Source organism: Solanum stenotomum, chromosome 9 (genome assembly GCF_019186545.1).
Source record: "Solanum stenotomum isolate F172 chromosome 9, ASM1918654v1, whole genome shotgun sequence".
Lineage (NCBI taxonomy): Eukaryota > Viridiplantae > Streptophyta > Magnoliopsida > Solanales > Solanaceae > Solanum > Solanum stenotomum.
In genome coordinates this window covers 19815903-19833478 of record NC_064290.1, presented here as the reverse complement: position 1 = coordinate 19833478, position 17576 = coordinate 19815903, and positions in this window count along the sequence as shown.

Sequence of the window (17576 nt, the reverse complement as noted above, 5' to 3'; positions counted from 1 at the left end):
ATAAGAACATTGATTTTGTTCTCTCTATTTCGTTCCACAATGACTGGATATCTTCTCTCTCTTCCAAAAGTCAATTTATACTGATCTGAGACATGACTTTTTGGGGTTGATCGGCGAGGAAAGTCGGGCTTCGCCAACTAGTCGGCGACTCGCCGATGTTCCTTGTCTATCACTACTTTTTTTTCTTCACCTTTTCCTCCATCAGGCATTGTAACTTTGGGCGATCTAGATCAAGATCGCCGATCACTTCTGCGATGTGCCCTTTAGTCCTTTAGCTCACCAATTTACTCTCATATTGGTCTCGATCAGTGTGTTCGGCGATACGATCCTCATTCGCCAATGAATTTGGCGATTCACCGATATGGAACATAGTTCGCCCAAGTTTTTGTCATTTCAGCACAGTGTATTGTAAAATTAGGCGGTATAGGGGAAATTTGGTGATTCGCTGAGTTCTCTTTGAGATCGTCAGGCTTGGTTTTCTCTTTTTCTTGAGCTTATGTTGCTCCTTTTTGCCTGTTAGTGTCTTTGCTTTGCTCCACTATCTTCATAACTGAAACTCAAGGCTTTAACATCAGTTTATGGCACAAATTAAGCATTTGAGGACACTACATCTATATAAACAAATCCCTAAATGAGTCCAAATCTTGAACTCCTCAACACCTCCGACTTAAAGTTTTGCTTGTCCTCAAGTAAAACTCAAGATTAATAGTTCAAAAAGGATGTCTTAGATAGTGCTGCATAAGACTCAACATGAATGCACACAATAAGGTTCAACTTACTCATGCAATGATCAATTGTGCACTCAAAGATTCAAACTGTGACTCACCATTATCAAAGATGCTCAAGTTCACAATACTTGCTTCAAATGCAAGTTCAAGCTCAACAAAGGTACTCAAATGCCCTCACAACAAAAAAAATGATTCCCTATTCACACAAAGTTCTTCAACAATTTATATTTATGGAATCACAGATGACTCTCACACTCACAAAGATGAACACATGCATGACTTTGCCCATAGGTTTGCCCTTATTTTCCAATCAACATTCGTTTCAACTCACTCAAGATCACAAAGGTCTTTTCAAGGCTTGTAATGGGGCTGAATGTAAAGGTATGGTAATTTAGGCTCAGTGGCTACTACCTTCATTAAGTGTGGCCTGAAAATCCCTTTCCTCCTTTTCTTCAACAATTCAAACATACTCATAATTCACCCCATTATTCAACTTCATATGAAACCGGACACCCCATTTCTTTTGCAATTTTCATCACTTTATTTCACAGTTTTTTCATTCTTTTTCTTTGCTTCTTTTCTCTTTTATTTTCTCTTTTTTTTTTTACATGGAGGGGTTCCATCTTTTTCAAAATCAATCTCAAAGGGGAATTCCTCACACTTGTTGATTTTCCTTCTCATTTCACCACACCCCCAACTTAGGCTTTTGGCCTAAGTTGGCTTTTCAAACAAATCACACTTCATGAAAGTTATGGGTAAATGGATAAAGAGGGATCACAATTGTTCAAGTTTCTTCCAAGAAAAGTATAAGGCTCAAGATGTTTCAAGCAAGGTTCACACATCTCACAAGGTTGGCCACAAAACAGGTGTATTGTCAAATTGCTTCACTCTTTAAAATTATTTCCTAAGATCATTTCAAGTGCTTGCATCACTTAGTCAACCAGACCAACGGGGTAAATGCTAGGTGTCATCACACACAATGTTCAAAGTAAGCTCATCACAAAAGGCATTGGCACCAATATCAAACAAGACTCCACACTTTCTAGCTAGTGTGCAATGTTCATCACAAGAGACTCATTCGATAATCAGCTAGTCACAACGAGATACTTAAAGTTAACATATTGTCTATGCAACTTCGTTTGGCTTCATCGTAGCCAAACATTCATTTCGTTCAATTAAGAGCACTATTCGAGTCATCAATATTGATAACAACTGATACTCGAATAAATTTTTAGAGAATATTAATTCTGATGACTCGAAGAATTTTCGAGAGAATAGAAGTCTTAACAACAAGACTCCTACCACCCCCACCAAAAGCATCCAACATTGTCCTTAATATGAGAAGAGAACAAATATTAAAAAAAATAAAGACAAAATACTGGCACTCAAACAAATAGAGTATGGTGACAATGAATCTTCACTAGGCACCCATTTGGCGAAAGCTTGCAGTAGTCGCCGAACTGTTCGGTGAATCATCAAGTTGCTCGAAGCTCGCCGAATTTTCTAGTACGTAACTATTCCATTTTGGGCAAGAAGGCAGACAAGAACAAGTCCGCCGAATGACATCAGCGCATCGCCTAATGTATGTGAATCGTCTCCAAAAGATCTAAGACTCTAGGCTATCAGGGCTGGTGTTAAAAGGCGGAGAAAGTCGAGTCACCCTATCATCTCGTCGAATTGATGAGTAGTGCATGTATCCCACCTAATGTTCCAGTGTCTCAGCCCACTATTGACGCCAGAAAGGTGATCAACTTTGGGATCGCCGAACTTACTCGGCGAACCACCGAAGGAGTCTTAGCCTCACAAAATCACCTACATCTTCACATTTAACACACATTATTCAAAGCACTAACGCTTGGGTTGCCTCCCAAGAAGTGCCTTATTTAATGTCGTGGCATGACATAGAAATGCTTTCAAGCATCTTCCAAGTACACCACTTCAATCACTAAAATTTCATGGCGTTCTCCAAAATATAACTTCAAGCGTTGCCCATTCACCTTGAAGGCATGGTCCTCTTTACTTTCTATTTCAATGGCTCCATTTGTGAACACCCGTGTTACTCTAAATGGGCCTGACCATTTTGATTTGAGCTTTCCCGAAAAGAATCTTAGTCGAGAATTTTATAGCAACACACAATCTCCAACTCGGAACTTCTTCCTAAAGATTTTAGAATCATGCCACTTCTTCATTTTTTCCTTGTAGAGGGCTGAACTTTCACATGCCCTAAAATTGAATTCATCCAATTCATTTAGTTGATCTACTCTTCCTTTTGAAGTCTTGGCTTAGTCCAGATTCAAAGCCTTTAATGCCCATAATGCTTTGTGTTCCAGTTCAACCAGTAAATGACAAGACTTCCCAAAAACTAGCTGATATGGAGACATACCAATTGGTGTATTTTAGACAGTGCGATATGCCCACATAGCATCATCTAGTTTTCGAGACCAATCGGTCCTAGTTGCATTTACAATCTTAGCCAAGATACTCTTGATCTCTCGATTCGAAACTTCCACTTGGCCACTCGTTTGAGGATGATATGATGTTGCTACTTTATGTCGCACCCCATATTTGTACAATGCGGATGCAAAAAGCCTGTTGCAAAAATGGGATCCACCATCACTAATAATAGCCTGAGGAATGCCGAACCTAGCAAAGATATAGCGTTTTAGGAACTGAACAACACTTTTCCCTTCATTGTTTGGTAGTGATACAACTTCTACCAATTTAGAAACATAATCTACTGCCACTAAAATGTATTTATTATCAAACGAACTCACAAATGGACCCATGAAATCTATTCTCCAAACATTAAATAACTCAACTTCCAGAATGGGTTTTAGAGGCAGCTCATGTCTCCTAGATAGTCCACCTTGTTTTTGACATTGTATGGGTTTCTTAACAAATTCATGAGCATCTTTGTAAAGGGATGGCAGTAGTAACCACTTTGAGGAATTTTAGCGGTTGTACGCACTTCGCTATGATGACCACCAACCGGTGAAGCATGACAAGTATGGAGAATTTCATTGAATTCCTCTTCAGGCACACATCTCCTAATGATATGGTCTTCACACTCTCTAAATAAGTACGGTTCATCCCAAAAGTATTTCTTGACATCGAACAAGAACCTCTTTTGTTGATAGAAGTTCAGCTCTTCCGATATCAATCCACATACTACATAGTTAGCAAACTTAGCGTACTAAGGAGTTTGTTGTAGAATTACCGTGGATACCTATTCATCGGGAAATGCATCATTTATGTCCACCTCCAGCTCATCATTCTCCTTGCCTTCTAACCTTGATAGGTGGTCAACCACCTGATTTTCACAACCTTTTCTATCTTTGACTTCAAAGTCAAATTCTTGCAACAATAGCACCCACCTCAAACCAATTGATCAGCTACTTCTTTATTTACCGAGTCAAGACTTCATTAGAAATATTGTAGCAGCATATTGTTTGGAAGTCAGTGAGTCGGGCATTGAAGTAGTAGCTTTTTAAACCTCAGCCATGTTTCGTGGATGGGCTCACCTTCCAATCGCTTGAAACCTTGAATGTTGTCTCTTAGTTTCAACATCCTCGATGGGAGAAAGAACATTACATTGAATGTCGTGTTCAGCTCATCCCAAGATGTGATAGAATTCTTCGGTAACTCAGCCAACCATTTGCTAGCTTCACACGTCAGAGATAATGGGAATAACCCGAGACAAACTAATTCTTTTGATACATTCTTGAATGAGAGCATACCACAAATATCTATAAAATTCCACATATGCTCATGTGGGTCCTCGTGAGACAACCCTCCGTAGAGTCCCTTTATTTGAAGGAGATGGAGAGTTGTACTAGTAACATGGAATATATCATTCTCGTCAGTTGATGGTAGACATATTGCACCAATTCCACCCAATTGGATTGGGTTATGCGCACTATTAAGATCTTCAATATCACCTTGGTGGCCTATATGGCTACCGTTAATCTCTGCCTCACTCATTTCTTCTTCTGCTCAACACAACCAACACAAACACAAAACAAATCAACTCGATTCAACTACAGCCAACAAAATAACAAATTAAACTTCTATAAGAGAATTCTAAACAAAACCACTCCCCGAAAGCGGCACCATTTTGATTAACGTATCAACTACACCTTATCCGATACTAGGTGTAGACGATCGTTAAGCAGTATAAACCCAACAGAAGAGTTGGGGTCAATCCCATAGAGAGTAGTATTATTTTGAATTCAAATATGAAGTTACAATAGTGGTTTTTGTAGCTTAAGGAATAGAGATTGTTGGAAACTATTAATAAATTTTGAAGGGTGACATCAATGTTAGGGTAAGGGGTTTTAAGTTGAAAAGAGCCTTCAACAATTAACTAGTAATAATTAAATAGGAGAAAGATACTTGGGGGGGTTAACCCATAAATTGCCAAATTCAACTTAATTGGTGCAAATTGCTAACTCTTCATGGGTAAGATGACCTTTAGATGAGGTACTTTTTTCTTGAACAACTACCTCATTTAAATTGAGTTCTCTCGAACCTCAATGTGCCAAACGTAAAGACCAGCCCACAACTTCACTACATCCACTCTTTCGAGATGGATACATAGAATGAGTCTTGGGATTTACTCCCTCGAGCTAAATCCATCATGATCCACTAATTATGAGTGCCAACTTATCACTTTAGCTTTACACTTATTTCTCAAGCAAGTATAAAACACTAAATTATATTGAAATAAACATACCATAGAGTAGTTAGACCACAACAATAAGTCAGACCCACTTCGAATTAGCACTAAAATTGATAATAATTAACACCCATCAAGCCAAATGCAACAATTAATCACATTGTCAAACCCCTAAGATTAGGGTTTTAGCTAATCATTATAAAAGAAAGAAATTCAATACCTAATACATGCTCCATAGCTGGGTATTGCAAATCAAAGTTCTAAATGAATAATATCTTTTCTATTATAACACCCAATTGAAATATCTTGCCAAAATTTCTTAAAATCAACAAGAACAGTGTTTTTGTTCTCTCTATTTCGTTCCACAATGACAAGATACCTTCTCTCTCTTCCAAACATCAATTTTTATTGATCTCAAACAGGGATTTTTGGGTTGATCGATGAGAAAAGTCGGGCTTCGCCGACCAGTTGGTGACTTAAGCTCGCCAATTCACTCTCATCTTGGTCTTGATCAGTGCGTTCGACGATACGATCGTCTTTCGCCGATGAATTCAGTGATTCATCGATATGGAACACAGTTCACCCAAGTTTTTCTCATTTCAGGCACAATGTACTATAAAATTAGGAGGCATAGGGGAAATTTGGAGATTCGCCTAGTGCTCTTGGCCATCGTCAGGCTTGCTTTTCTCCTTTTCTTGAGCTTATGTTGCTCCTTTTTGCCTGTTAGTGTCTTTACTTTGCTCCTTTATCCTCATAGCTGAAACTCAAGGCTTTAACATCAGTTTATGGCACAAATTAAGCATTTGAGAACATTACATCTATATAAACAAAGCCCCAAATGAGTCCAAATAAAGGACTCATCAACATCTCAAAATTGCAAACCTAGTTACTTGTTACCGATTCAATCAACAATCTTTTATTTTAGGTTTAACCCCCCCCCCCCCTCCCCGGTTACTTTTCTCAGAAATAGTTTGACTAAAAAGAGATAACTGTGAGTTAAGTTTAAGTCTAAACCATATTCCTTATGGAATTGACCCTAACCTTCAAGTTAGGTTCTTTACTTGATAACGATCGCTTATAATTCTTTCGAAAGGTGTAATTGTAGCTTATAAATGTCTCGTTATCCTCATCTGTTTTCTCCTATCCATACTCTAGCTTGAGTTATTTAGTTTCTCATGGTTTACCCTTTTGGTGTCATGTGTCTTAGATATTCCCATGATCTTCTCATTATGCATGATTCATGAAAAGCTTAAATTTTGAGAAAAATGGATCAAATTGATTTATTTCTACATATTTATGTGCATTTGAGTACCAGTTGCATATAGACTTTATGATATGGTGTTTTGAACATTCTTTAGCTTGGAGTTGATGTTTCCTCCTCAAATATGTGCATTTATGGAATTGCATTCATGTTGTGTTGTTAGATTAAATTCTTACCCTCCTTATGATGTCTTGAATCTCATTTGAGGACGAATGTTCCCAAGAGGGAGATAGCGTAACACCTTGGATTAAAAAGGGTAGAAGTTACAGCTTTTGCAGGATCTGGTGCCAGTACCGACGAATCCACCCACGGCCCGTGTACTGACACACGGTCCGTAGGTCTACTAACCAAACACCCAACTGGACCAATCTATTAACATCTCGAACCAACTCTTTCCTATCATCCTCAATATGAGCGACACTACACATAGATAACCGACTAAGAGCATTCGCCACCACATTCGCCTTATCGGGGTGATAGAGAACACTAATATCATAATCCTTCAATAACTCAAGCCACCTCCTATGGCGAAGATTTAGATCCTTCTGGTTAAACAAATATTGCAAACTTTTGTGGTCAGTAAAAACATCAACATAAATGTTGACACCGAATTTTGGCTCTCCACATTTACTTAACTAATGTTTTTAATAATAATAATAAGATAAAATATACATATGTTATGAAATTTTGTAGGAATACGAAAAGATTTTAAATTATTTATTTTATTTGATAAATTTATTTCATAAATGTTATTTCTTATAAAAATTTAATATATATATATATATATATATATACACTACTTACTTTCTCATTTTTAAATTTTACGTCAAATAAATATAGTTTTAAGGGTTAACTCGATTTTTCTAAATTAAATACAAATTCTATTGCTACAATAAACATTTTTCCAATTTTTTCAAAACTAAGAAAGCTTAATTAATCAATGAATTACTAATTTATATTAATTTTATTTTTAAAATGACTAATTTTATCAAATAAGCTAGTGTTGCAAGATAATTATTTTTAATTTAATAAATTATGGTTATTTAATAAAGAAGAGGTTATAATTTAAATAGATTTAATTTGAGCAAAACTTGGCAATCCAAGTCTTTTTAATTCAACCAATCCGCGTGTGCGACATAGGAAGCACATGGATTGTGCTTTATTAGCATAAATCTTGACCATCCGATTTAAACCAACGGCTTTAATTAATTCATTATTTTTTTTGTTTTTTTTAAACCCTTAATTTTTATGTTTGATCGGACGACCCAAATTAATTATGACTTTTAGACCCCTACCACCGCCCCTCTAATCCTTCAACTTCCAAGACAAACGATGTCATCTTCTTCTTTTCCCAAAAAATCAACGCCTCTTCATTTTTTTTTCAGAAAAGAGAAAACTCGTCGCTCCTCTCCCATCACGCCACCCACGCTTCTTCCTCAGACCCCCTATGCTAGCTAAGTCTTCTCCATAGACGCCTATGGCTGCCCCACGTGCTCCCCCATCCCCTTCGTCAGAGAAACGACTCTAGGCCACCGGAAAAATGCCCCATCAGTCACTCAATCCTCTCAAATAGACCTGGAAAGGTCAATTTTTGAGAGATTTTTCTTCTCCTTCATGATTTCTTTGTTGTTTCCTGTAAGAGTTGTGTTTCCAAAAATTCAAAATTTGAATTCTTGGAGCCCAAATAGACTATAAAAGGATGGACTTCGGGTCTAAAAAAAAACATCTAGGAACGAGCAAGAAAATCTTCAAGCATTAGATTTGAGAAAAAATCTATCTTCTTTCGTCTTTTCCATTTTCGGTGTTAAATTCGAGTTGGAGGAAGTTCTAAGTTAAATCTTGACGTCAAAGCTCTAGTTTGTCGCTCAACATAAGGTAAAAAAAAAATTCGAATCTTTATTTAGTTTTTTAGAGTTAATATATTTGTTTACCGATAAAATTAGATTTTGTTTTCTCTTTCGTCAATATTATTTTCTCCAGTGTCATTTTCGCTTCTTATATATGGTATTGTTTCTGTCAATATGTGTATCGATGTTGTTAGGTTTGAACCCTCTAAGAATTGTGGCTTGTGTATCACTCCATATATACTTAGCCATAACTTCACATAATTTTATGTTATTGCTTGTAAAATCGAGCTTTATTAGTTTCCTCGTCTAGCATGATATAATTATATTTTTTTATTATTGTTTTCGGGATGATATGAATTGTTCTTCTAGCATAACTTTAATATCCTGACATCTTGATCTCATCCTATTTTTCTTCGTTTAAAATCTTATGTTGTGTTAGCCTAAGTTTCACTAATTAAGAATTGCGATCATTTCGAACTTATAGCTGATAAAGTTTTAAGAGTTTTTGAGCTTAGAAGTGGATCTTGCTTATTTGCATTTATCTTTATATTTTCTAATGTGGTATAAACTTTAGTTGAATATGCTGAAAGATTTAATCGATTCGGGGCTGCTCATTTTGTTCCTGTTTAGAGTCATTTTTATCTACATGATGCTATAACTTTGCTTCTTGTTAAGCCATATAAATCTGTATCTTCTTGTGTGGTTGATATAAATTCGAGTTAAATCGGCTTAGAAAACTTAACGCTTGCCCAGGTTACTGATTCTGTCTTCTACATATGAATTTCGCGAATGTTTAGCTATCTTGATTTATGTTGCTCTCTTCCTATGTTGGTTGTTTGGAATTTTTGAAGCCTAAGGTGCATTATTTACCTCCTGAGAGATCTGCGTACATAGCTTCAAATTAAGCTAACTTTGGATTAGTTATTCACTAAAATGATCAAATTCAAGAGCCTTACACTAGCTATTTTTTCTTTCTTTCTTATCTGATGTTATTTTGTGTTATAGTAGTGGTGTAACTCGATCTATTACCATGAGAACTCTTATTTCACACAAGTATGAATTGCACTTTGGTTAATCTTTTTTCATAAAGAGCTTGTGAACCAGGTTCTGCTGCTTTCATAATAAGCAGAACAGTAGCACTACATCTTTGACAAAAATATTTTAGCTGCTGTCTATTAGAAAGTGCTTATTGGTTAATTCTAATCGTTTATGCTTAAGGTTGATCAATGTCTATTCTGTACATATACTCAAGCAGCCCCTGATCACATACTAGTTCGAATAAGTTACATGAAGTACGGAATTTATTTTTTTAAGCATGACCAGCAATCAATTGTGGAATCATTGTAAAACTGGCACATCGATATAGCTATCCAACAATTTTTGTCTGCTCGCTTGAAGGGTATTTTAAAGTCGATCAGCAACTCTCTAGACTGATTAAAGTTTGGTATACTAATTGCTTAAATGTCATCAAGAAACTACTAGGATAGTATCATGCTGATGTTGCTGTTTCTGAGTATATTTTCTACTATGCCTATGACTACATGATTCTTATTTTTTATGTCTTATGATAAATCTAAAGTCCACTTGCTAACTCTACTTCTTCTTTGTTTTCTCGTCTAGCATGATATAATTATATTTTTTTATTATTGTTTTCGGAATGATATAAATTGTTCTTCTAGCATAACTTTAATCTCCTAACGTCTTGATCTCATCATGTTTTTCTTCGTTTAAAATCTTATGTTGTGTTAGCCTAAGTTTCAAAACTTAAGACTTGCGATCATTTCGAACTTATAGCTGATGAGTTTTAAGAGTTTTTGAGTTTAGAAGAGGATCTTGCTTATTTGCATTTATCTATATATTTTCTAATGTGGTATAAACTTTAGTTGAATGTGCTGAAAGATTTAATCGATTCGGGGCTGCTCATTTTGCTCCTCTTTAGAGTCATTTTTATCTACACGATGCTGATTGTTTAACGTAATCAAATACTCAACTTTCAATTCAAGTGTCAACGATCGCGTGTAGTAATATAACCCAACCAAATGGGTTGGGGTCGAGACCCAAGGGAGCGGTTAGTAATCGAGAATTAAATAGAAAAGTAAAATTATGTTCTAGTCAATCATAGCTATATATATTTACGAGTAAAAGCATACTAAATCAAGAAGTGACACAAATGTCAATTATCAATGGTGGGTTTGTACTTAGCTAATGAACCAAAAATAGCCAAAAAATATAAAAATATGAGATGGGGAGACAGGATTCTTGGGATGTGATAGGACTATGGGATAAAATAAACAATCGAGTAAATGCTATTGATAGTAAATTTCTGAACATTTGTGACTAAGCCAGACTTTAGTGGGGGTAAATTTTCTCTCAAACAACTTACCCGGAATCAACTCGGTTTCTCTTGAACACCAAGTTGCAGCAATTAAGCACCATAGCCCATTCACTCTCTCAAGTTGAATGTGTGGGAGAAGGTCTAGGATCCACTCTCTCGAGCTGAACCCACGACGACCCAATAACCACATGCTATCAATTTAGTAGTTTTGGTTTTAAAACCTCTCTCTCTCGCAGGCCAAAAACACTAAGATTGAATCGTATTTGCAACTACAATCCTATTAAGTTCAAACACAACTACTAAACCAAATAACATTTAAACAACAAATAGACTAACAATGAGAAATACTCAATAGTAAATTTAACCCATATTCACATAATCACACCCCAAGAATTGAAGTTTTAGCTAGACCTGAAAAAGAGATAGAAATCGATACCAAAAAGTGTTTCTATTAAATGGGTACGATAAAAATTGTCTTTAAACACGTCTAAGATGAAGATTCTTTGATGCCCACTTCCAATCTCTTTGAGCTGAAAACCTTCAAAACTCAACAACAATGTCCCCCAAAAATTCTAACAACTCAAACTGAAAATATTCTAAACAATCAGTAATAATTCGCTACCAATTTTTTTCTAAGCTATAGAATTAAATGGGTATTCATAGTTTTTGAAAATTTGTGCTACAAAGGACCACTCGGCGCAGTTAGTCAGGGTCGTCGATGCACTCGGCGATCCGCCATTTGGTCTGATTCATCACCTTTCAGCTTTTGCCTTTAGCATCTTCGCATTTTGAATCATTGGGGGATATGGTGTTGCTTCGTGGGACCGTTTGGCGACGCACCGACTGCTCCCTTTCATTGCCAATTTGATCTTTTTCTTCAGGGCTCAGCACACTGGAATTTTGGGTGAGGTTACGGCCATTCAACGACTCGCCTAATGTATTAGGTGATCCTCATGCCTTCATTTCTTCGTTCTTTCAGCCGCCTTGTTCCTTTTTGCTCCATAGTGTCCATGCTTTCTCTCTAACTCTAAATACCTGAAACTCAAGGATTTACATTAGTTATTGAGACAAAATATGCATTTGATGAGGACACTAAATACATTAAAATAAAGTCCTAAATGAGTCCACATATGAATTTTGTGAAATGTTTAGCTATCTTGATTTGTGTTGCTCTCTGCCTATGTTGGTTGTTTGGAATTTTTGAATTCTAAGGTGCATTATTTACCTCCTGTGAGATCTGCATACATAGCTTCAAATTAAGCTAACTTTGGATTAGTTATTCACTAAAATGATCAGATTCAAGACCTTACACTAACTATTTTTTCTTTCTTTCTTATCTGATGTTATTTTGCGTTATAGTAGTGGTGTAACTCGTTCTATTACCATGAGAACTCTTATTTCCCACAATTATGAATTGCACTTTGGTTAATCTTTTTTCATAAAGAGCTTGTGAACCAGGTTCTATTGCTTACATAATAAGCAGAACAGTAGCACTACATCTTTGACAAAAATATTTTAGCTGTTGTCTATTAGGAAGTGCTTATTGGTTAATTCTAATTGTTTATGCTTAAGGTTGATCAATATCTATTCTCTACATATACTCAAGCAGCCCCTGATTGCATATTAGTTCGAATAAGTTACATGAAGTACGAAATATTCTTTTTAAGCATGATCAGCAACCAATTGTTGAATCATTGTAAAACTCGCACATCGATATAGCTATCCAACAGTTTTTGTATGCACTCTTGAAGGGTATTTTAAAGTCGATCAGCAGCTTAAATGTCATCAAAAAACTGCCAGGATAGTATCATGTTGATGTTGATGTTTTTGAGTATATTTCTAGTATGCCTATGACTATATGATTCTTATTTTTTATGTCTTCTGATAAATCTAAAGTCCACTTGCTAATTCTTCTTCTTCTTTGTTTGTCACATGTACACTCAGGAGCGCGTTTGGAGTTAGCATATAACTCCATCTCTGTCCAAATCAGAGAAGCGACTGATAGCCGCATAAGCTCGTGTCTAGCAGCCTTTATCATGTCAAGTAGTGTCCAGTGCTTCCTCTTTGCTCCAAAGCTTCATATTTTCTTACATATACATACACTTATAGTGTTGTCTTTCGACTAACATTTTACACATTAGTATTTCACTCTTATATAATCTTGCTTTTATTTTGTTTGGGTTTGTAAGAATCAACTTAGAACGATGGTAAGATGTAGCTGCCTACCTCGCTTTCCTTTAGATATTGGGTTCAGTATAGGTATTTAGCTAATAATAATAATTTTTAACTAAGTTTTATTTGTTACTTGATGCTTTGTGGTTATGAAATCATGTCTTTTCAAAGAAAGGAACTAGGGAACAATCTTTTCAAAATGTTAAGTACCTATTTCAGATTTGTGTTTGATAAACTAAGTGCTTAAAGTGTGACTTTGGGTAGCCTAAAGTGCAGATTTTGGTGGTTCAAAGTGCAGATTTTTATGATTAAATATATCACTTTCTTGACAACTTAAGAGTGGTATATTGAGTCTCAAAAATTCAGCTTTTTGAGCTCAAAAAGGTGCAGATTTTGAGCTCAAAATGTACATAGTTTGAGTGTAAAAATTGCAGGTTTTGAAGCTCAAAACAGTGCCCTTTTGTGGGCTTTGAAGTGCAAAATTTAAGATTGAAAAAATACAGATTTTAAAAGATAAAACTGCAGCTTTTTAACAGCTTCATTTTGCAGTTTTAAAGAGTAAAATGTGCAATTTTTTTTATTTTTAGCTTAAAACCTATTTTTCTTAGGACCTAAAAGTGCACATTTTGAAACTAAAACATTATAGTTTGAGAGATTAAAAGTACACTATTTCTAAAAGCACAAAACAAGTATTATAGTTTGTTAGAATTGTTGTTCTTTTAGTCTTAAAAGGAATGTATGGCTTAAGTTATTTGTTCCGAGTAAGACCAAATACTTTAAATTTAAATTTGCAAAAACATATTTCCTTTTTCCTTCTTATCTATACACATTTATCACTACCCTTTTTTTTTTATATACAAATCTAATAGCTTGTTATCTTGTAGAGCTTATGAACAAATTTATTCATTTTGCTAACTTATTAGCCTAAGTTTGACAATAACCGTTTTAGTAGCTCCTTAAAGGATGCTTAACGCTTCCTTTATGATAATAAAATAAATTTCTTACCTCAAATTACCTGAGTTAAATATACCATTGTTAAGGGTTAATCTTAGAATTATTTAGTTCATTATTTATATGTTTTTTTTATTCACCTTTGAAATAATTAGACGTCAATTTTAAACCTTAAAAGCTGAAGGTAGAACAACCTTGAGTTGGGGTACCTCAATAACTAGAGCGATTTTTTATATTCTTTAAATCACCCTTTTATAAAGAAATTATATTTAATATTATCATTATTGTTATTTTCAGATATTGCTAAAATATTTTACCATGCTATTTTAAGATTTTAGATATGCCAACAGATTCAAAACACAAGGTACATACATATATGTGTCATACACAAAAAGGTACAAATTCTATATTTTAATTTTCTCTATACGTAATTTATTATTTTGTTACATTTCATATTATTTTTCTCATATCTTCTATCACTTTTACAAATGTTACTTATTTTTTTTATAATTTATAAATCCCAACACTTTAATGTACACATTATTTTACTACATATTTGCACCTGTCTACTATCTCATTTTATTTTATTTTATTTCACGTCTTAATTCTATATATAAATAAAATGACAAATTTTCATATCATTTAAACTCAACATTTATTTTGGATAGATTTATATAAGACACGTCTATATTTTTCAACATATAAAATTGTCATACATTTTTAGTACATCTATTTATTTATTTTTACCGTATGATAAACATACTACTATTAATTTTATTTAATAGACATATATATGTCATACCTTGTATTTTAATCTTTTCTTAAACAAATAAAATTTATTTACCATTGATTTTAAAGCAAATAAATAAACAAGTTTTCCTAATTATATTTTTCTTAATTGAGTTTAAGGACTATCTTTGGATAGGCTCTGATGGATGTTTAATACCTTCCCCTCGAGTAACCAAAACCCTTACTCAGAATCTCACTGGTTTCGCAAATCAAAACAGAGTTTACATTTACATATTCAAAAATGGGTTTCCTAAAATTTTCCTTAAAATTTAGGTGGCGACTCTAAAACAAAAAACAGTTTTTTTCAAAAATCAGATTGGGAGCCATATTATGTTGTGAACTATTTTGGCTAGTTCGAAATAGGGGTGCGACAATGAACACCATACAAATAATGCCTCCAAATCTTTAACGCAAAAACAACTGTCGCTAGTTCAAGGTCATGGGTAGGATAATTCTTCTCATGAATCATAAGTTGTCTTGAAGTATAGCCAATAACTTTCTCATTTTACATAAACACACATCCTAGCCCAATTATCGAGGCATCACAACAGATAACAAAACCATTAGTCCCTTCCAGTAAAGTCAATAACAGAGCGGAAGTAAGTCTATCCTTCAATTCCTGAAAACTGTTTTCACATGCTTCAAACCATATGAGCTTAGCTTTTTTTTAAGTCAACGTTGTCAATGGAGAGGCAAGGGAAGAAAACCCCTCAACAAACCTTCTATAATAACCAGCCAAACCCAAGAAACTCCTAATATACGAAGGGGATAGAGGTCTAGGCCAACTCTTGACCGCATCCATCTTCTCCGGATCTACCTCAATTACCTTGCTTTAGACAATGTGACCAAGAAAAGCCACGGACCATGGCCAAAACTCACATTTGCTAAAATTTGCAAAGAGTTGTTGTTCCTTGAGAATTTGCAACACAATCCTAAAATGATTGATGTGATCGTCCTCGCTTCTCAAATGAATTAATATATCATCATTGAACACAATCACAAAATATGTCAAGGTATTGGCTAAACACCCTATTCATCAAAACCGTAAAGGCGGTTGGAGCATTAGTCAAACCAAACGACATCACCAAAAACTCAAAATGACCATAGCGGGTTCTAAAAGTCATTTTCGGAATATCATCTTCCTTCACCTTCAATTGGTGATAACCCGACCGGAGGTCAATCTTGGAAAAGTAACTTGCCCCTTGAAGTTGGTTAAACAAATCATCTATCCTTGGGAGAGGATACTTGTTCTTAACGGTGACCTTATTCAATTGTCGATAGTCAATACACATACAAAGAGAATCATCCTTCTTTCTAACAAACAAGACTGGAGCACCCCACAGAGAGATACTCGATCGGATGAAACCTTATCCAACAAATCTTCCAATTGCTCTTTCAATTCCTTAAGTTCTTCCGAAGCCATTTGATAAGAAGGAATAGAAATAGGTTGCGTATCTAGGAGAAGGTCAATACCGAAGTCTATTTCCCTTTTGGGAGGATTACCGAGTAGATTATCTAGGAACACTCCCAGAAACTCATTAACAATGGGGACCGACTCAAGAGTAGGGGTTTCAGAATCTACATTCCTCACTCTAACTAGATGGTAAATGCAACCCTTAGAAATCATCTTTGTAGCTTTCAGACAAGAAACAAACTGACTCTTATGCATAAAATTTACCCCTTTCCACTCTAGGATGGGCTCATTTGGAAACTGAAACTTGACTATACGGGTTCTATAATCAATAGAAGCATAACATGAATACAACCAATCCATACCAATGATAACATCAAAGTCTAGCATATCAAGCTCTACCAAATAACCAAGAGTAACTCTAAGGGACAAGAAAATGGTACACCTTCTATAGACCGTCTTAGCCACAACAGAATCACCAACAAGAGTTGAGATAGAAGAAGGATCTAACAACACATCCAGAAGAATATTAAACCTCATAGCCACATATGGTGTCACAAAATATAAGGTAGCACCGGGATCAAGTATAACATAAACATCAAGTTGGAAGACTTTCAACATACCGGTAACCACATCGGGAGAACCCTCTTACTCACTGCGTGTCTGAAGTGCGTAGAATCGGTTTTACTTAGGAGCATTGGAACCCGAACCACTAGAAGGAGCTTGCTTACCCTCTCTTCCTTTAGCTGAAGCATCAGGTAATCCCTAATCTTGTCACCACTTTTACCACAACCAAAATAACCATTCGTGCCGACTAAGCACCTACCCTTGTGCTTCTTTCCACACTTAGCACAAGTACACCTACGCAATGAACATCCACTACCTTTGCCTCTTTGAGGCTTACGATTAGACACCCTATCTTTGTTGAACTTAGAAGGAAAATTGGAGGAACCTTGATCGAAAAACCTCTGTCGGAACCTAGAACGACCATGTCCATCAGAACTTGAATGTGAGGAATAACTATTACCGGTCTTAACCCTCTTTGTCTCCCGAAACCTTTCCTTATGTTTTTCTTCTTCAATTTTTTGAGAATGAACGATGAGACGAGAAATATCCATATCATGGATAAGCATAGGTGCGACATTCCTTAACCAGCATTTTCCACACAACCAAAACAAACAAACTTACTCATTCTTACCCTAGAATCGACAATCAAAGAAGGGGCATACTTAGACAATTATGTGAACTTCAAAGAAATACTCTTTCACACTCATGTTTCCTTGATAAAGGTTGATGAATTCTAGCACCTTTGCCTCCCTCATCTTAAGGGGAAAAAACCTATCAAGGAAAACAACTTTGAACTTTTCCCAATCGAGAGGACCCGCATCTTCTGGTCGCCCAACTTTC